A 22,856-nucleotide genomic window follows, 5' to 3' on the forward strand; every position below is an offset into this window, starting at 1 on the left:
AACACAATCAATCATGACACAGTACCCAACAATTACTGAATACAGGGCATTTTTAAATGCACTTAAAGTGGTCTTAGAACAAGTCTCAAAAAGTATAGAAATGGGATTCAAGAAAAGTATGTTCTTGGGCCATAAAGGAATTAAATTAGAAATCAAAAATAAATGTAAACCACACACACACATATACAAACACACATTTTTAATGGGCCATGAGTATATCCAATAAGAAATATAGTATCTATCCATTCTAAATATAGAATTTATCTTGTGGATATATCATACCTATGTCTAAACATCAGAAAACTTACTGTAATATTATTTATAATTAAAAAACAGTAAAATAATAGAAACAACTTAAGTAAGTCATCATTATGAGACCAGTAAAATAAATTAGGGTGCATGAAATATAAAATACTAAGAAGCCATTAAAATTAGTATGATCCTTCCACATGTGCAGATATTCAGTGCCATCCACTAGTAAAAGTTAATTAAATTCATAAATATGCTCATTATTGTAGTAAGTAAAACAACACTAATTATATACATATATATAAATTATATATATACAATTTATTGTATTTTCTTGAACTTGTCTTATTTTAAAATAAAATATACTTTTATTGATATGCATAATAAAACAAAACTACATATATATGTGTACTATATGTTAGGAATGGTTATATAAAATGAGATTTCACCTGTGTTACCGTATGAAACCTAATCAGGGACAAATGTATCAAGGAGATATATGTTAGTAAAAAAATAACTCCTGGTTTAGAGCAGCAGTATAATAGGTAATTTAGTCTTTAAAAATATTTGATGTTATTATATTGTTTTAATGATTAGGAGAGAAATTAAAGTTTTAGAAAGAATGAAGGACATAAAAGATAAAAAGCCAAATGAAAAGCAACCATGGCATTCATCTTCAATTCAGCTTGTTAGGAAAAAAGTTACTGATGTTGAAGATGAATGTTAAATGATTTTGGTCACTAACCGGCTAACCTACTATGAGGAGGTAGAGTGTTCCTGTGAAACCCCTATTAGGAGATGAATTGGCATAAATGAAGAAGCAGTTACCAGAGGACACATCTTGCTAATGGATTCACAAAGTTAATCAAGATAAAGCACAGTTGCTCATAGACTGGTCAGATCTCTAATGGCTTGTCTCACATGGGTGTAGTTCCAGAGGGAGGTGCTAGGCGGCGCCACTCTCACTGATAGCTGTCTGCACTGCCTCTGTGATGCCCTCCCTGCAAAGCAAAGGCGGAACGCTATTTGAGCTTTTCTCTGTGTTTTGTTAAAACAGAAGTCCTCTGGGTTTCTTTCCATTAGTGAAAATAGGAACTAATGTAATAGGTCTTTCTAAAAGCGAAGTGGTATAACTTTTTCAGAACGTGGATATTTCTGTCTTGTTTCTAAGGTACTCTAATAAGAAAAGTAGAATAGAAGGTGAAAGTGAAAATGCAAGTCGCTCAGTGGTGTCCTACTCTTTGCGACCCCATGGACTATACTGGGGTCGGAATATGGCCAGAATACTGGAGTGGATAGCCTTTCTGTTTTCCAGAGGATCTTCCCAACCCAGGGATCAAACCTAGGTCTCCCGCTTTTCTGGTGGATTCTTTACCAGCTGAGCCACAAAGGGGAAGAACAGAACGTAATTATATTAAAAATTGGTCCTCAAATCTCTATCCATTCAAAATTATTCTAATAATCATACTTTATGTAATAAACTAGTTCACTTTTGACTTCTTTTTATGTTATCCAAATTGAATATTTTCCAAAGTAACTTTCCTTTGGAAAATTTATACTGTATTCTAACTAGTTTTAAATCTGTTTTTTTTTTTTTTAAAGTCCTTTCTTGTCCTTGGAAGCATAATGATGTATATCTATTAGTATATCAGATCTTTCATTCTTGGAACTAGAATTTTCCTTAAATTTAAACCGCTATAACTTTAAAAATTATGTTACTTACCCAATACCAATGGATTCAATCTGAAAAAGAAACTATATTTATTATACCAGGAATATGATAAATTTTATACTGGAAAATTTCTTTCAGCCTCCATGTCCAGAGCATTCTCCATTTAAAGTCGAATAAGTGGTTTCTCAAACCTGATATGGTAGATTGAACTTTTATAGTCTTCATGAAAATTCAACTATAAACTCTGGACAAAACATTAAAAACAAAAAAGAAAACTATGCTGGAGCCTGAACAAAAGTGAGCAGGTTTTGGAAGGGAGCAAAAAATAATAGTAAAGTGACACTCAAGGTGCAAACTCTTCATTTTCTATGTTTTCTTTAGGGTTCTACCCCAAGAGTAGCGATATTTGAGGCAGAGGTGGACATGTAACGAGCTGAATCTTTGAAAGTAAACATCTCTGTCTTTTAGACAGGAGCAAAAGAAAGGACCCCTTGGTGACCAGGACTGTCAGAGACTAAGAAGGAAGAGAATTTTCAAGCAAGGTCCTTGAAGTTGCCTTCTGTGTTCCATGAGCATCTCAAAAATAAATGCATAAAGAATTGAAAAGATAGAATATATCAGCAAAGAAATATATATATATATATATAATATGCAAAACCTGTGTATCTCCATCTCTATTTATTTGTTTAGCTACCTATCATATATAAAATATTTTATACACATATATACAAAAATCTTTTTAAAAACTAAAATGGACATTTTTAGAATTACTAAACAACACTTAAAAAAATTAACTGAATGAGATTTAAAGCCAAATAAAATGAGAGAGCAGTGACATACTGATTAGCACAAATCATTTAATCTGAAAAAATTAATGAGAACATTTTTAAAAAATTAAAAATAGAGCCTCACAAACTAGTAATAAAATTGCAAAAAGTCAAATTTTATGGTAACCGATATTTTAAAAGGAGAAGACAATGAGGCAGGAAAAATATTTGAGGAAGTGATAACCAGAAATTCTAAAATTTAATAAAAATTATAAATTTACATATTCAAGAGGTTCAGTAACACCCCTCCCACCCCCAAGAAAAAAAGTAAATTCCAGAAGAACCATGTTGCTTTTGTTTAGTCGCTAAATCATGTCCAACTCTGCAACCGCATGGACTGTGGCTCACCAGGCTCCTCTGTCCATGGGCTTTTCCTGGCAAAATACTGGAGTGAGTTGCCATGCACTTCTCCAGGGCAATCTTCCTGACCCAGGGATTGAACCCTCATCTCCTGAATTGGCAAGTGACTTCTTTACCACTGGGCCACCTGGGAAGACCAAAAGGACCATCTTGGGAACAAATTAATCAAACTACTGAAAACGGAAGAAAAAGAGAAAATGTTGAAGGTGCCAGAGAAACACTGCAATATAAAACATACAAAGGGACAACAATTAGAATGCCTTTAAAAAAAAAAGAAAAAAAGATTGCCTACAGACTTTCTGTAAGAAACCATGGAATATCAAGGTGAAAGGAAAACAATTTCAGGTAAAAGAAAAAGTTAAAGATTGATCACCAGATCTATGCTTAAGAAATTTCTTCAGTTTGAATAAAAAGGATACCAGAGGGAAACAGATCTTCAGGAATGAAAAGCAGAAGATTGGAAATGTTACACATATGAGTAAACACCAAGCACTAAATTCTCTCTTAATTTCCTGTGTAAAACATACTACTGTTAAAAGCAAAAATGATGATATGCTTTGAGATCTTATAATGTATGTACATGTGAGACTGTTCACAGTGATTGACAATAAAAGTGGTTGAAGGGTTAGAAAACTACATTTACAGCATTTCTATATTTTACATGAGCTTATGAATTTCCTCAATGGTAACTTACACAAGGCACTTCAAGTTGTTAGTTGACTAATACAAATCAACTTATCAGTTAAATAATTTTAAAATGTAGAGTTATGTGATAGTCTGTTTACTCTCTTCAATCAAAATTAGTAGAATCATGCATTCATAAGAAAATGTTAATTTTATAAAACGTGTTTGTTCCTATTACATTTTGTAAGTTGAAACCAGTTTTTCTGAAGGTGCCTTATAAGTGATTAACAATATATAATTTTTTCAACTTCTTTCTAAATCATTGTAAGTTTTTCTGATTCTAGTTCTTATGGATTTTATTTCTAAAACCAGAGTATATTCTTTTGGTGGTTGATACAGTTTTAATTATATGGTTAATAAAATATGTATTAAGTAATTCAGTTAGCATGAATTCAGTTCTGATAGCATATATTACCCCCAAAGATGAAGACCTTCAAGAAATAAGTTAGTAATATGTAGAAAACATTTCTTGTGTAAAAAAAAAAAAAAAGCCACTAGAGTTTTTAGAGAATAAGTAGCTTGTCTTTAGAATCTGCTCTGTTAGTCACTAGAGAATCTTGTTAGAGTGAAATTACAGAATTGCTGAGCCATTTAAAATCTAGAAGCAGAAGATGATAAATCAAGAAAACTATGGACAAATATGCCATAGTTATAGCACAATAACATGCAGATAAGGCTAGTTGAATGCATGCATTTTTTTTAATGAGGGAAATAGTGGGTTTATTTCTTTGGAATCATGGTTGTTTTTCTTTTTCTTTTTTTGAGGGGGTAGGGGTTTGAAAATAATGTGCATTCTCAAAATAAAAAGAGACTTTACAAAAGAAGAAAGTTATTTGAAACGACTTTGGGGGAAAATTTTAGATATTTGCTCTGGATGTTTGGATCATTGCATCATAGAATCTAAAAGATGAACGAAAACAAAATAAAGGACCTGATGGGACAGGAAAGGCTTGACTTAGTTTACCTGGAAAGCTATAGTGGTTAAATATTTGGTGTATTGTAAACCCTGTCTTTAAGAATAATACGAAAGTGTTGCTCTAAATCAGTTAATTCATTCCAATCAGTTCTAGATGTTTAATTTCTCAAGATGAGTTTTATTACTGCTACTGAATTTTCCTGACAAAAATTTGACCTATAACTTGCAGAAGTGTTACTGAAGTTTGAAAACCGAAAATAATAGGTCTTTAAGGGTACAAAAAATGATCACATACCAGTTAATTCTTATTTAAGATACAAGCCCCATTAAAAATTTTTAATATAAATTTATTTATTCAAATTGGAGGTTAATTACAATATTGTATTGGTTTTGCCATACATCAACATGAATCTGCCACAGACACACACGTGTTCCCCATCCTGAACCCCCCTCCCTCCTCCCTCCCCATACCATCCCTCTGGGTTGTCTCAGTGCACCAGCCCCAACCACATGTAAAAAAAAGTTTTTCCTAGAATATTTTGCCTGCTAAATGGTCTAATTTTTAAAAAATCATGGTCAAATGTACTTAGGAAATGCTATATGGATCTCAGTGTTTTACAATGAAATTAGCAAAAGCTTTGAAGAATCTTGAATAGAAAGGAAGAAAGACAAAAAGAAAGAAAGAGTGAGAGAAAGAACAAAAAGAAGAAAGGATGGAGGAAGGAGGAAGAAAAAGAAGGAAAGAAGGCAGGATGGACAAAGGAAGGTAGGAAAGAAGAAACTGTTAATACAATTCAATTCAATATTTCTTAGTTGTTTAACCCAAACGAAGGGTCAGCAAATAATTTTCTATGACAGGGCTGGATAATAAATATTTTTGGTTTTGCAGGATAAGAGGCAAAATCAAGAACATTATGTAAGTTTTTGGATCGCAGACATTCTGACTGGTGTGAAGTGGTACCTCATTGTGGTTTTGATTTGCATTTCTCTAATGCTGGAGAGGGTGTGGAGAAAAGGGAACCCTCCTACACTGTTGGTGGGAATGCAGACTAGTACAGCCACTATGGGGAACAATGTGGAGATTCCTTAAAAAATTGCAAATAGAACTACCTTATGACCCAGCAATCCCACTGCTGGGCATACACACCGAGGAAACCAGAACTGAAAGAGACACATGTACCCCAATGTTCATCGCAGCACTGTTTATAATAGCCAGGACATGGAAACAACCTAGATGTCCATCAGCAGATGAATGGATAAGAAAGCTGTGGTACATATACACAATGGAGTATTACTCAGCCGTTAAAAAGAATTCATTTGAATCAGTTCTGATGAGATGGATGAAACTGGAGCCAATTATACAGAGTGAAGTAAGCCAGAAAGAAAAACACCAATACAGTATACTAACACATGTATATGGAATTTAGGAAGATGGCAATGACGACCCTGTATGCAAGACAGGAAAAAAGACACAGATGTGTATAATGGACTTTTGGACTCAGAGGGAGAGGGAGAGGGTGGGATGATTTGGGAGAATGGCATTCTAACATGTATACTATCATGTAAGAATTGAATCACCAGTCTATGTCTGACGCAGGATGCAGCATGCTTGGGGCTGGTGCATGGGGATGACCCACAGAGATGTTATGGGGAGGGAGGTGGGAGGGGGGTTCATGTTTGGGAACACATGTAAGAATTAAAGATTTTAAAATTTAAAAAAATAAAAAACTAAAAAAAATAAAAAATAAATATTAAAAAACAAACAAACAAAAGAACATTATGTAAGTTTTTATATAACAAGAGAGAAAAGAAATTGCCAGAAAATTCTCCTGAAGTAATTAAAAATAAATTAGATGCAATGTTTTATAATACTTATCTACTCTTGAGAAACGTGTATGCAGGTCAGGAAGCAACAGTTAGAACTGGACATGGCACAACAAACTGGTTCCAAATAGGAAAAAACGAGTACGTCAAGGCTGTATATTGTCACCCTGCTTATTTAACTCATCTGCAGAGTGCATCATGAAAAACGCTGGGCTGGATGAAGTGCAAGCTGGAATCAAGATTGCCAGGAGAAATATGAGTAACCTTAGATATGCAGATGACACCACACTTATGGCAGAAAGTTGAAGAAGATCTAAAGAGCCTCTTGATGAAAGTAGAGAGGAGAGTGAAAAAGTTGGCTTAAAGCTCAACATTCAGAAAACTAAGATCATGGCATCTGGTCCCATCACTTCATGGCAAATAGATGGGGAAACAGTGGAAACATTGGCTGACTTTATTTTGGGGGGCTCCAAAATCACTGAATATTGTGATTGCAGCCATGAAGTTAAAAGATGCTTACTCCTTGGAAGGAAAGTTATGACCAACCTAGACAGCATATTCCGAAGCAGAGACATTACTTTGTCAACAGAGGTAAGCTATTTGGAGGTTCAGTTTTAGATATCCTATACCTTAGTTAGGGGCTTCCCTGGTGGTGCAGAGGTTAAAGTGTCTGCCTGCAATGTGGGAGACCTGGGTTCAATCCCTGGGTCGGGAAGATCCCCTGGAGAAGGAAATGGCAACCCACTCCAGTATTCTTGCCTGGAGAATCCCATGGATGGAGGAGCTTGGTGGGCTAGATTGAGATCATTGAGATCTCATTCCATTTCCTGCTTTTCCAAGAATAGAGGGTAATCATTTAAATTGACTCAAATGAAAGAGTCTATGATCATGATTAAAAATTTTCCCAAAAAACTTTACCTGTCATTGTATCTCTACAAACGAACCAATATTATTCTAGTCAGTTTTTAGATGAACTTCTTTTCAGAATGCTCATTCAAACTAGTAAATGGTAATTGCTAAGAAAGATTACATTCTTATCTCCTTATGTTTGTCTCACTTCTCTCCAGCTCTCCAATAATTCATTATCTATAGTCTGGCTTCATTCACCCTCTAACACACATCTCATTGTCTTGTCATTTTCCTCCTTATCTTTCTACGTTTTTTCTATACACTGTGTTTTCAACATCTTAGCATTTAAACCCACCTTTGTTCATGCCACTTCCTCTACTTGAATTTTGTTTTCCCTTTCTGTACCTAGGAAAATCCATCTGAACTTGTAAGTTCAGCCAAAATGTCATGCATCATCTGAAGCCTTTTCTGACCTCCCTATTCCTCAATTGGGCTTTCCATAGCTGAGTAGGTAAAGAATCTACATGCAGTGCAGAAGACCCGGGTTTGATCCCTAGGTTGGGAAGATCCCCTGGAGAAGGAAATGGCGACCCGCTCCAGTATCCTTGCCTGGAAAATCTCATGGACCGAGGAGCCGAGATGGCTGCAGTCCATGGGGTCGCAAAGAGTCAGGCACAAATGAGCGACTAACTTACTCTCACTTACTATTCCTCAATTAGATTCAAACTGTCTTGTCTCTTTCATTCACATCCTAATAATAATTTGTGTAACAATATATCATATAAATGACATGTACTTTGTTAACTAGGTTTTTTTTATCGTTCTAATTTTTTTTTTAGTTTTTTATTTTTTTAATTTTAAAATCTTTAATTCTTACATGCGTTCCCAAACATGAACCCCCCTCCCACCTCCCTCCCCATAACATCTCTGTGGGTCATCCCCATGCACCAGTCCCAAGCATGCTGTATCCTGCGTCAGACATAGACTGGTGATTCAATTCTTACATGATAGTAAACATGTTAGAATGCCATTCTCCCAATCATCCCACCCTCTCCTTCTCCCTCTGAGTCCAAAAGTCCATTATACACATCTGTGTCTTTTTTCCTGTCTTGCATACAGGGTCGTCATTGCCATCTTTATAAATTCCATATATATGTGTTAGTATACTGTATAGGTGTTTTTCTTTCTGGCTTACTTCACTCTGTATAATCGGCTCCAGTTTCATCCATCTCATCAGAACTGATTCATCGCAGCACTGCTTATCTTTCTAATTTTAAACTGTGAATATATCAGCAACAGGGACTAAGACTCAGTCAACATTGTCTCACAGACATGGTACACAGTAGGAGTATAGTGAAATTGCAAGGAAGTGAGTTACCTGTAAAAACTCATGCCTCCATGTATACCCCATACACATAGCTTGCCATCATCTTTCATCTTTAAACTTTCTTCATTAAGAAACTTACAAATATTTCAAGTAGTAAATAAATATAATTATGTGTGTCTGTGTTAAGTTGCTTTAGTCATGTCTGATTGTGCAACCCTCTGGACTGTAGCCTGCCAGGGTCTTCTGTCCATGGGATTCTTCAAGCAAGAATACTAGAATGGGTTGCCATGCCCTCCTCCAGGGCATCAAGCCTGTGTCTCTTACGTCTCCTGCGCTGGCACTCAGGAGGCCCCAAATATAATTCTATGTGTCTTTAATAAATATGAAATATACAACATCATCTGACATTCACTTCAGTCCAGTTCAGTCGCTCAGTCGTGTCCGATTCTTTGCGACCCCATGAATCACAGCACCCCAGGCCTCCCTGTCCATCACCAACTCCTGGAGTTCACTCACACTCATGTCCATCGAGTCGGTGATGCTATCCAGCCATCTCATCCTCTGTCGTCCCCTTCTCCTCCTGCCCCCAATCCCTCCCATCATCAGGGTCTTTTCCAATGAGTCAGCTCTTTGCATGAGATGGCCAAAGTATTGGAGTTTCAGCTTCAGCATCAGTCCTTGCAATGAATACCCAGGACTGATCTCCTTTAGGATGGACTGGTTGGAACTCCTTGCAGTCCAAGGGACTCTCAAGAGTCTTCTCCAACACCACAGTTCAAAAGCATCAATTCTTTGGCACTCAGCTTTCTTCACAATCCAACTCTCACATCCATACATGACCACTGGAAAAACCGTAGCCTTGACTAGACAGACCTTTGTTGGCAAAGTAATATCTCTGCTTTTCAATATGCTATCTAGGTTGGTCATAACTTTCCTTCCAAGGAATAAGCGTCTTTTAATTTCATGACTTCAGTCACCATCTTGAGTGAGTTTGGAGCTCCAAAAAATAAAGTCCGACACTGTTTCCACTGTTTCCCCATCGATTTGCCATGAAGTGATGGGACCAGATGCCATGATCTTTGTTTTCTGAATGTTGAGCTTTAAGCCAACTTTTTCGCTCTCCTCTTTCACTGTCATCAAGAGGCTTTTTAGTCCTTCTTCACTTTCTGCCATAAGGGTGGTGTCATCTGCATATCTGAGGTTATTCATATTTCTCCCGGCAGTCTTGATTCCAGCTTGTGCTTCTTCCAGCCCAGCGTTTCTCATGATGTCCTCTGCATATAATTTAAATAAGCAGGGTGACAGTATACAGCCTTGATGTACTCCTTTAGTATTTTTTTAAAGTGTTACTTCACAAGGAACTTGATGTTCATTTCAAGGTAGATTTTTCTGTATCGTGTATCAGTGTCTTTTCAAAGAAGAAGAAAATGAAACAAATACAGACCAAAATTGTACTATGTGAAGGCAAATGAATGAAATTTACTAGGGGTAGAGATTGCCTTAGAGGTGGATTAGTGCATAAATCCTAAACAGTACAATTTGCTTAGAATTTTAATGTAATAATTTAACTTTTATTCTTTATGAAATACTAAATAAAAAGAAAACTTTAATTGGACAAAACCACAGTCAAAGGAGTGACAAAAAATGTTTGTTTTGTCATTTTATTGGATGGATGCAAGTAGGAGAACTGAAGGGAAGGAAGCAGAGAATAACCTACTGCAAACACTAAACATGCATTACTAAGTATCAGAAATGACTTTTTAAACATCTTACATTGCTTCTTCCACAAAATAAAAAGATATTGGTGTATATTATGTTATAGTTACACATACATCTGAGATAAGGTTTAGTTATACTCTATTGTAGCAGACAAATAACTGAAACACAAGAAATAATCATTTCTGTAGAATTTCACAAGGGGAAAAAAAGAGAAAGAAACAGCAAGGAAATATTTCAGGTGATTTTTGTTCTTCATTCTAAGTTATGCTTGAGTTTAAATGACCCTCATCCTCCGTTGATCATTAGCTCAATTAAATTTAAGTTATAGAACTACCTTATGACCCAGCAATCCCACTGCTGGGCATACACACCGAGGAAACCAGAATTGAAAGAGACACATGTACCCCAATGTTCATCGCAGCACTGTTTATAATAGCCAGGACATGGAAACAACCTAGATGTCCATCAGCAGATGAATGGATAAGAAAGCTGTGGTACATATACACAATGGAGTATTACTCAGCCGTTAAAAAGAATTCATTTGAATCAGTTCTGTTGAGATGGATGAAACTGGAGCCGATTATACAGAGTGAAGTAAGCCAGAAAGAAAAACACCAATACAGTATACTAACACATATATATGGAATTTAGGAAGATGGCAATGACGACCCTATATGCAAGACAGGGAAAGAGACACAGATGTGTATAACGGACTTTTGGACTCAGAGGGAGAGGGAGAGGGTGGGATGATTTGGGAGAATGACATTCTAACATGTATACTATCATGTGAATTGAATCACCAGTCTATGTCCGACGCAGGATGCAGCATGCTTGGGGCTGGTGCATGGGGATGACCCAGAAAGATGTTATGGGGAGGGAGGTGGGAGGGGGGTTCATGTTTGAGAATGCATGTAAGAATTAAAGATTTTAAAATTTAAAAAAATAAATAAATAAATAAATAAAAGGAAAAAAAATAATAATTAAAAAAAATAATACAAAGAAAAAAAAATGTTAATAATAAAAAATAAATAAATAAAAAAAATAAGTTTTTAGAAACATTATCTAGAATAAAATTAATTCTGGACACAGACATTCATTATCAGGTTGTATTTTAATGGTTATTTTATTGATATTTAGTATTCTGGAAGGATAGAGTAAAAAATGTTTGGATATTCTTGTATTGGAAAAAGAGCCTGTATTTTTCATTTGTGATCAGGGATGCCTTGAAATTGCATGAAGTGGAATAAAGAGTCCAGAGCTGTGGGTAGAATGTGCATGGGAGATAGCCAAGGCTGGTTCCACCTTCTGCATTTTTCAATTTGTTTTCTTATCAACATGCCCATAAACTGGAAAGCATTAGGCACAGACACATTGATAAGCATATGAGAATTACTCCCACTCTCCCTCAAACCTCTGTCATGGACTCTTTTTGAAATTTTGGAGTCTCCACTTGAAACACAAGGAGTTACAATAGAAATGTAAAATCAAATTGTTTTAACATCAGTGATTAAAGTGTATATACAGCCTGCTTTTTTGTGAATCCTGGGGTGGATGAGAACTGGAAAGAAAGAGGGGTTAATTCAGCATGCTCTTAGCATAACTGACAGTGAAGGGCTTTCTTACCCACAAGGGCTTAACTGTTAAGCTGTCATGTGTTACCTGGAAATTAGGATTCCTGGAAGTAAGCAAGAGATGTGGACTCACATTCAATTCAACCTAAAATGAATTCATTAAATAGGTTTCTGAAAGCTCTCAGAATCAATGAAAAAGCTGGAATTCCAGGAGGGGGAAATGAACAGAAGCCATGAGTGGTTAGTCATTGTTGAACATAGAATTTTTATAGGAAGATTTGTTTGCAATGCCACAGGAAAATATGATTATGATCCTGCAACTGGCAGCTACATCAGTCTTACAAAGAACCTACCAGGATTTGATCCCATGTCTCTCTGATAGAAATCCCATTTTCTACACTTTTCCTTTTGTTTTTATTTTCCATTGACAGAGGAGCCTGATAGTCTATAGTCCATGGAGTTACAAAGAGTCAGACACGAATGAGTGACTTCACTTTCAAGTTCTACTGCCATGACACATATTAGGCAGTAGAGTTTCTCACTAAATTAATATCCTCATACATTTGGTTTTACTTTTCTTTACTAGCCACATCTATAATAATTTGTGTATGCTTGTATTGGAGTGGAACATTAGATCATAAGATCTTGCTTTTTGTCCTCAAAACTTAGCAAGTGTCTAGCATATAAACAATTCCAGCTACATATTTGATATATAATGAAGGACTAGAAAAAGATAATATGACAAGAAGATGGAATGGTGAAAAAACAATAAAAAAGAAACTGGAATAGAGGAAGAAATGAATCCACAATGACTAGATAATACAATTCTTTATCACTCTGATGCATATAAATCAACACATTAAGAATTTTTAAAAATATGTAATAATGTTGACTGTCTTCAATGGATCCCAGTTTATTAAGTATTTTTAATTGATTTTTCAAGAATTTCCAAAATGATCAATTTATCATACAGCTTCTCTTACCTTAAATGAGTTTTAGGCACTGATGTAGCCAAGAAATAGTCTTTTGTTACATATCATTGATGGAGTTGGTTTTCAGCTATAGTTTGTTAACTTTTATCTGGTATCCATTTTTCTCCTAAAAAAAAAAAAAAAACATGAATAAAAGTGCTTTGGAACTGAGGAATGACTTACCTAATTATGAATCTAAGACAAAGGGATATATTTCACTTCTTTGAGAATGTGTAATATTCTGTAAAAGTTTTAAGAAATAAGAACTCTTTGAAAGGGATTCCTCATGTGAATAATTGCAAATGTCAAGGGATGAGAGTTCTCTGATAGTGATTCTATCTCTAGAATGTCAGGTACTGGTACAAAAGTGACATGAATGATTTGAGTGAGTTATTCTATCCCAGAGATGCTCCTGCAGAGAAATGAAAGCAGTATTCCATAAGTGACAGACAGATTTATTCAAAGCCAAAATGTCAGAGGTAATCAAACTTTAACTTGTGCTCATAGCTTTACTTTGCATTATATAAATGGGCACTCAGAATTTACTACATACTGGAAAATAAAAGAAACAGAATTTTTATAAAGTTGAATGATACACTGTGGCTTTCAGTAAAATATTGATTACTTTTATGGTAGCATTTTCAATGAATAATGATTACTAATAAAAATTCTGCATGTTTTTTTTCTTTTTCTTTGTTTAATATACATGCAGCAAATATGCAAACTTGATTCTTGTGAACAATCCTATTTTCACAGTGCCCAGAGTAAAAACAGACATCATTCATATATCAGAAACCAAATTTTGCTCTTTGCTAGTGTTACCAAAGCAAATGTGTTTGCTGACCCACCACACAGCAAAGCCAATCTACTGACACTGAATTGTTGGGAAGGAAAGTATAGCATTTATTTATAGGATGCCAAGCAAATAGAATTGGCTGCTAATCCTCAAAAGACCAGAACTCCCTGATAGCTTTCAGGGAGCAGTTTTTGAAGGCAATATTTGGGGTGAAGGTCTTGCAGCTTGTGGACTTTCTTATGATTGGTTGTGTAAAGGTAACAGGGTGATCTTTCAAGAATCAGAGTCATCAACTTTCTGGTTCCAAGCATTCTGGGTTCTATGTGCTTGTGGTCAGCATATAGTCACCACCTTCCACCTGGGTAGGGCTCTTAACTTCTGTCCAGTACCGTTCAGTCACCCAGTCATGTCCAACTCTTTGCGACCCCATGGACTGCAGCACACCAGGCTTCCCTGTCCATCACCATCTCCCAGAACTTGCTCAAATTCATGTCCTTCGAGTTGTTGATGCCATCCAATCATCCATCTCATCCTCTGGTGTCCCCTTTTCCTCCTGCCTTCAGTCTTTCCCAGCATCAGGTTCTCTTCCAAGAGTCAGCTGTTCGCATGAGGTGGACAAAGTATAGGAGTTTCAGCTTCAGCATCAGTCCTTCCAATGAATATTCAGGACTGATTTCCTTTAGGATGCATTGGTTTGATCTCCTGCAGTCCAAGGGATTCCTAAGAGTCTTCTCCAACACCACAGTTCAAAAGCATCAATTCTTCAGCTCTCAACTTCTTTATAGTCCAAATCTCACATCAATACATGACTACTGGAAAAAACATAGCTTTGACTAGATGGACTTTGTTGGCAAAGTAATGTCTCTGCTTTTAAATATGCTGTCTACATTGTTTTTCTTCCAAGGAGCAAGTGTCTTTTAATTTCATGGTTGCAGTCACTATCTGCAGTGATTTTGGAGCCCCCCAAAATAGTCTGTTACTGTTTCCCCATCTATTTGCCATGAAGTGATGGGACCAGATGCCATGATCTTAGTTTTCTGAATGTCGAGTTTTAAGCCAACTTTTTCACTCTCCTCTTTCACATTCATCAAGAGGCTCTTTATTTCCTCCTCACTCTCTGCCATAAGGGTATTGTAACCTGTGTATATGAGGTTATTGAAATTTCTCCCAGCAATCTTGATTCCAGCTAGTGCTTCCTCCAGCCCAGCATTTCGCATGATGTATGCTGTATGTAAGTTAAATAAGGATGATGACAATATATAGCCTTGACATACTCCTTCCACTCCTTCCCTGTTTTGGAACCAGTCTGTTGTTACATGTCCAGCTCTAACTGTTCCTTCTTGACCTGCATACAGATTGGTCAGGAGACAGGTCAGGTGTCCTGGTATTACCATCTCTTGAAGAATTTTCCAGTTTATTGTGATCCACACAGTCAAAGACTTTGATGTAGTCAATAAAGCAGAAGTAGATTTTTTTTCTGGAACTCTCTTGCTTTTTTGACGATTCAACGGATGTTGGCAATTTGATCTATGATACCTCTGCCTTTTGTAAATCTAACTTCTTTGGTACAGCTCAAAGATATGTATGTGTTCAAGGTGACTACTGATAAAAAGCAATATGTACATAATTATGTGATTTAATAGTGTCCCTATGATAAAACATTTTTATTATTGAAAAATGATAACATCTGTCTCTAATAATGGCTTCATATAACTCAAAATATTTTTGTGTCATTTAATTCCAAAATAGCATTACATTAAACTCACTTTAGTAACACATATTTAATTTACTCCAATACAAATTATTTAAGAAACTGATAAGCTTTCATGTTTAAAAATCAAATCTATTCTTGACAAAGCAAAAGACAAAGATTCCACACAAGTTTTGGAGCTACTATTGGACCAGGAAATATAATCAATTTGGAGAATGGTTAATATGCCAGGAGCCAAAAGGAGCCAAGGATATGGTTTGGAGAATGTTCACACTCTCTTGGGTCAGGGCAAAAGATAAAAATTGTCTATAATTTGAAGGGTATGAAACTAGCATTAAAACCTTCAAGAACTGACTCTGGAAAGTGAAACATAATAGGATCCAAGTGAGACATACTAAGTATTGGCAAATTCTAGTCAACAGAAGTTATCTGTCGACAATTTGTCATATGATGTCAATTTGTCATCAATGTGACAGTTACCATCCCTATGAAGCAGAATATTTGAATTGTCATCTACCATTTCCCCTTTACACTCTCTCATTTCCCCTTTATATTCTTTCACTGCCAACAATTATTTTCTTAAGTAGGGCTTCCAGGATAATTCAGCTGGTAAAGAATCTGCCGGCCATGCAGGAGACCCTGTTTTGATTCCTATGTTGGAAAGATCCCCTGGAGGAGGGCATGGCAACCCACTCCAGTATTCTTGCCTAGAGAATCCTCATGGACAGAGAATCCTGGAAGGGTACAGTCCGTGGGGTCGCCAAGAGTAAAGATGACTGAGCAACTAAACACAGCAAAGCATTTTTCTAAGTAACCTCCTAGTCACTCATTTGTTTATAAACAACTTAAGCTGTCAATTACCAAAAAAGGAGAGTTCAAACTTTGGTCTAGTATTCAAGTTGGTCTGTGATTTGGCACCATCTTAACTCTTAGAGCAACCACAGGTGTATAGAAATATATTTGAATCTTACAGAACTGTTCTCCTTCACCTTTCCATAGTTGTCCAGTTTTGGCTTTAGCTCATTCTGTTCCCTCAGCCTGGAATTTTTTCCTCTCCACCTTCCCAATCCTATGGAATCACTCTTTGTCCTTAATGACACAATTTAAACTGAGTAATCTTTAAAAGTCTGTTTGAGCCAATTCCCCCACACTGCCTCCTGATGCTCATGGCTAAGCCCTGTAATACATGTTTTTCCTCCTTTGGGTTTTAGAAGTTTAGCTATCTATCTCTCACATAAAATTGTAATCTCCTTGGAGACAAGGACTACACATTAAATTTTTTTTTATAACTCAGGCATATTTAGCTAGAGTTCTTTCTAACAACAAATTACAAATTGGCTTTTAAGAGTTTGAGTAATTTATTTTACTTATACAGAACATATATATGTGTTCTCTAGGATATTTTATTAATTCCAACATTTTTTCCAGAAAGCAAGCAACAGTAAAAGGCAACCCCCATCCTATCCCAACTTGGCTAATAACTATAAATTCTCTTAAACCATTACAACACGTGGGATTTTTTTGAATGATCTAGTTTTCTCATTTAAAATTATCATAAAAACAATTAAAATCAGTGAAGGTGGGATATCTTTTCAGTAATATTTCAGCTAAAATAGGTGTAACATCCAGTTATATTTGTTTTATTCTGATGTTCTTTTTCAATTAAATTGACTGAGGTTTGTAACAGCCTGCTCTTACAAGTTTGTAGTAGGCATTGTCTTGGATTAAATCAGCCACAGTAGGGTAATTTACATTGCAGTTGTTCTCAAACTCAAAATCTTAATGACTTTTAACTTCAGATGAACTTGAGATGTTCATTTCTTGCCATACGTCCATCACAATTTGTCTGGGAAGGGGAAAGAATTTATTCCATACCTCTTCACCCAGAAATCCTGGCGTCTGGGGCAGCCATCACTGAAACATTACTGCGGTTGTGGCAGCGGGGAAGAGAAGGCAGAAAATTGAAAATCAGCTCTTAAAGACTCCTGCAGTACAATGACACATATTGTGTTTAATCACTTGGTGATGAGTAATATCAATTCAATTAATGTATTGATTAGAATAGTTTCTTGAGTCACTTATTGCATACTTCTCATTTTGCCATGATTCCACACATAACATTTCAACTGTATTCCTGTTGCTTTTGTGGTGACTTTACCAGTTTTAAATTATTTTGTAAGTGTATTAAGACCACAGATTTTGAAGAACTTGACATCTGGCTTGCTCTATTAACCGAAAACTTAACTGGTCAAATAGACATCACTGACTCAATGGACGTGAGTCTGAGCAAACTCTTGGAGATGGGGAAGGGCAGGGAAACCTGGCATGCTGCAGTCCATGGGGTCACGGAGTCAGACACGACTGAGAGACTGAACAACAACTATATAGCGGGCTTTTTGAAAAAATTGATAAAAGACAATAAAACTATTATGATAATTTAATCAATAGTATTAGGATAAATGACATTACTGTTTGTCATATTTTCAATGTGGTTTAAATCTAGTCACAGCCCTTGATGATTGTTTGGATCCAGTTTATTTTCATCAGTGGGCCCAAGTAGTACCTGGGAATATTTGCAGCTCTCATATTGCTTAGATAATGATGAGAGTTTGTGATTATTATATGAAACTAATATAATTCAAGGAAAAAACTTTGGCAATTTTAAAAAGTTTAGAATATTATTAAAGTACATTTTTATAAAGCCAGCCACTAATTTTTCTCCACAGATAAAAGATATTAGGGACATCTCCTGGTATTGCAGCTTCTAGCAAATGGTATTAAAATTCTAATTCCATATTGCTTGTTCTTTTACATTGAAGCAGATGTCAATTTTATATGGATTTTGAATATCATCCAATCTGTTCTTCAAATATAAATGTAATTACTGGTCAATGGTTTTGGATAATTTATACATCTGCAGAAATCATGGAGTTTTTATTAATAATTTTGACTTAGAGTTTGTTCCCTTCAAAAAGCTGAGAATTGGAGCAATATTACATTGGGTTAAATCACCCTTAAGTTCAGTTCAGTTCAGTTCAGTTCAGTCACTCAGTCATGTCCGACTCTTTGCGACCCCATTAATCACAGCACCCCAGGCCTCCCTGTCCATCACCAACTCCTGGAGTTCACTCAGAATCACATCCATCATGTCCGTGATGCCATCCAGCCATCTCATCCTCGGTCGTCCCCTTCTCCTCCTACCCTCAATCCCTCCCAGCATCAGAGTCTTTTCCAATGAGTCAGCTCTTCGCATGAGGTGGCCAAAGTACTGGAGCTTCAGCTTCAGCATCATTCCTTCCAAAGAAATCCCAGGGTTGATCTTCAGAATGGACTGGTTGGATCTCCTTGCAGTCCAAGGGACTCTCAAGAGTCTTCTCCAACACCACAGTTCAAAAGCATCAGCTCTTCAGTGCTCAGCCTTCTTCACCGTCCAACTCTCACATCCATACATGACCACAGGAAAAACCATAGCCTTGATTAGACGGACCTTAGTCGGCAAAGTAATGTCTCTGCTTTTGAATATGCTATCTAGGTTGGTCATAACTTTTCTTCCAAGAGTAAACGTCTTTTAATTTCATGGCTGCAATCACCATCTGCAATGATTTTGGAGCCCCCCAAAATGAAGTCTGACACTGTTTCTACTTTTTCTCCATCTATTTCCTGTGAAGTGATGGGACCAGATGCCATGATCTTCATTTTCTGAATGTTGAGCTTTAAGCCAACTTTTTTACTCTCCTCTTTCACTTTCAACAAGAGGCTTTTTAGTTCCTCGTCACTTTCTGCCATAAGGGTGGTGTCATCTGAATATCTGAAGTTATTGATATTTCTCCCAGCAATCTTGATTCCAGCTTGTGTTTCTTCCAGTCCAGCGTTTCTCATGATGTACTCTGCATGGAAGTTAAAGAAGCAGGGTGACAATATACAGCCTTGACATACTCCTTTTCCTATTTGGAACCAGTCTGTTGTTCCATGTCCAGTTCTAACTGTTGCTTCCTGACCTGCATACAGATTTCCCAAGGGGCAGGTCAGGTGGTCTGGTATTCCCATCTCTTTTAGAAGTTTCCACAGTTTATTGTGATCCACACAGTCAAAGGCTTTGGCATAGTCAATAAAGCAGAAATAGATGTTTTTCTGGAACTCTCTTGCTTTTTGCATGATCCAGTGGATGTTGGCAATTTGATCTCTGGTTCCTCTGCCTTTTCTAAAACCAGCTTGAACATCAGGGAGTTCATGGTTCACGTATTGCTGAAGCCTGGCATGGAGAATTTTGAGCATTACTTTACTAGCATGTGAGATGAGTGCAATTGTGCGGTAGTATGAGCATTCTTTTGCATTGCCTTTCTTTGGAATTGCAATGAAAATGGACCTTTTCCAGTCCTGTGGCCACTGCTGAGATTTCCAAATCTGCTGGCATATTGAGTGCAGCACTTTCACAGCATCATCTTTCAGGATTTGAAATAGCTCAACTGGAGTTCCTTCACCTCCACTAGCTTTGTTCGTAGTGATGCTTTCTAAGGCCCACTTGACTTCACATTCCAGATGCCTGGCTCTAGATGAGTGATCACATCATCATGATTATCTGGGTCATGAAGATCTTTTTTTTACAGTTCTTCCATGTATTGTTGCCACCTCTTCTTAATATCTTCTGCTCCTGTTAGGTCCATACCATTTCTGTTCTTTATCGAACTCATCTTTGCATGAAATGTTCCCTTGGTATCTCTAATTTTCTTGAAGAGATCTCTAGTCTTTCCCATTCTGTTCTTTTCCTCTATTTCTTTGCATTGATCACTGAAGAAGGCTTTCTTATTTCTTCTTGCTATTCTTTGGAACTCCACATTCAGATGCTTATATCTTTCCTTTTCTCCTTGGCTTTTCGCTTCTCTTCTTTTCACAGCTATTTGTAAGGCCTCCTCAGACAGCCATTTTGCTTTTTTGCATTTATTTTCCATGGGGATGGTCTTGATCCCTGTCTCCTGTGCAATGTCACGAACCTCATTCCATAGTTCGTCAGGCACTCTATCTATCAGATCTAGGCCCTTAAATCTATTTCCCACTTCCACTGTATAATCATAAGGGATTTGATTTAGGTCACACCTGAATGGTCTAGCGGTTTTCCCTACTTTCTTCAATTTGAGTCTGAATTTGGTAATAAGGAGTTCATGATCTGAGCCACAGTCAGCTGCTGTTCTTGTTTTTGTGGACTGTTTAGAGCTTCTCCATCTTTGGCTGCAAAGAATATAATCAATCTGATTTCGGTGTTGACCATCTGGTGGTGTCCATGTGTAGAGTCTTCTCTTGTGTTGTTGGAAGAGGGTGTTTGCTATGACCAGCGCATTTTCTTGGCAAAACTCTGTTAGTCTTTGCCCTGCTTCATTCCACATTCCAAGGCCAAATTTGCCTGTTACTCCAGGTGTTTCTTAACTTCCTACTTTTGCATTCCAGTCCCCTATAATGAAAAGGACATCTTTTATGGGTGTTAGTTCTTAAAGGTCTTGTAGGTCTTCATAAAACCATTCAACTTCAGTTTCTTCAACATTATTGGTTGGGGCATAGACTTGGATAACTGTGATATTGAATGGTTTGCCTTGGAGACGAACAGAAATCATTCTGTCATTTTTGAGATTGCATCCAAGTACTGCATTTCAGACTCTTTTGTTGACCCTTACTTTTGATAATAGTCACATGTGCTGATATAGTCTGGGTGTGGATAATCTGAATTTCTATTTACTTACAAGTACTCATAGAAGATTCTAGAACAAAAGGAGGATTCCCTCCACCTAAAAATGATTTTTGTGTGTCTATGTTACATACTGTTTGTGAAAGGCAAAGGGGGTAGTGTGCGTTTATACAAAGATTAACTTTAGATGACTATTATAAAGTTAATGTTATTTCTCAGTAATGAGATGTTGTTAAAGTCATAAAAAACAACTTCCATCCAGTTTTAAGTTACCTGAGATATAGTTCTCAAACTTTGCCTAAGTGTGACCCATATACCTTGATAATAAGCTTATTTCTTTTATTCTTATCACTTGAAACTTTCTAAATGAAGTGAAAGCAGTGAATATCACTCTCTTGCTCTCCTCCTGATAGTACTGCCACTGCTGCTATAACTATTCGTAATACATAGTCAACATAATTATCCTAACAGTCAAAATTTGTGTTAATTTATTCATCAGCTGAAGCGTAGCCCTAAAGGTTTTAATTTGATTTAGAATCTGCAATACCTGCAAAGGTGTAAGATGTTGAAGCAAATCATCTTAGATAAAGTCAGCCTTGCTTCTAGAAATGGCTACGTGTGTTATATGTTCTACATTCATCTCGGTTCTTCTTCACATCAACTCTCAAAAGTAGGTGTGAGACATCCACATAGTATGAAAGAGAGGATTGAAATTTGGAAAGCTTAAGCAAATTATCAAAGTTATCTGGATTTTAAATTTAGGCTGCCTGATTATAAAACATATGTTTAAACATCTATTCTTTCCGTCCCCCCACCCCCCAACAATTCTTATTCTTATCTTGGCATACTCACCTGTAATATAAACAACAGGTAGTGATGGATTTAGTCTGAGCCACCAGGGAAGCCCTAACTAAATACTCTTACTGTTAAATGCTTGCTCAGCAGAATCAAAGTAGAATATCAATAAAACATTCTGGTTATTAAGATTGCCTTCATCATTGTGCACATCAAGTATTAAAATCTAGGATCTCTAGGGGAGGGAGGTGGGAGGGGGGTTCATGTTTGGGAACGCATGTAAGAATTAAAGACTTTAAAATTTAAAAAATAAAAAACCAAAAAAAAATAAAAATAAAAATAAAAATAAAATCTAGGATCTCTAGACAATTATATCAGATGTCCTTTAGTTTGCCCTATCTACAATCATGTAATGATCCTACAGCATGCTAGAACACATAGGGACTAGGCCGTCTTTCACCTTCTTAGAAGAATGTCAATCTAAATAGCAAGTGACCTTTCACTGAAGAATATTCTATTCCCCCAAATATGTGGATGAAACATAGTTCTGTGACAGTTATATCATCACATAGACCAACAGTTTGAAATGTTTGGCATTAAAAAAATATATTTTTTAATTTTTATTTTTACTTTATTTTGCTTTGCAATACTGTATTGATTTTGCCATACATTGACATAAACTGAATTATAGATAATTTTATCCTGAATTATCTCTAGTAAAGACATATATTTAAGTGTGGATAGATACTGTTTAATTTCTACTGATGTTCCTTTGTTAGGACTGCTGTTGTTGTTAATGATGATGTTGATATTATTGAAAGACTTCCAATGTTTTGGAAGAATCTGTAATGTATTCATATTAAAACTCTTTCCTGAATCCTCAAGCACAAGGTTATTATTACTACTGC

At 36.3% G+C, this 22,856-nt stretch overlaps 1 protein-coding gene across 1 annotated transcript in view; it reads left to right on the forward strand.

The window, feature by feature from the left end:
- Positions 1–22,856, forward strand: part of DPP10 (dipeptidyl peptidase like 10) — a 769,909-nt gene that overhangs the window by 615,050 nt on the left and 132,003 nt on the right. The gene's annotated exons all lie outside the window — the stretch shown is intronic.

This window comes from Ovis canadensis, chromosome 2 (genome assembly GCF_042477335.2).
Source record: "Ovis canadensis isolate MfBH-ARS-UI-01 breed Bighorn chromosome 2, ARS-UI_OviCan_v2, whole genome shotgun sequence".
Taxonomy (NCBI): domain Eukaryota; kingdom Metazoa; phylum Chordata; class Mammalia; order Artiodactyla; family Bovidae; genus Ovis; species Ovis canadensis.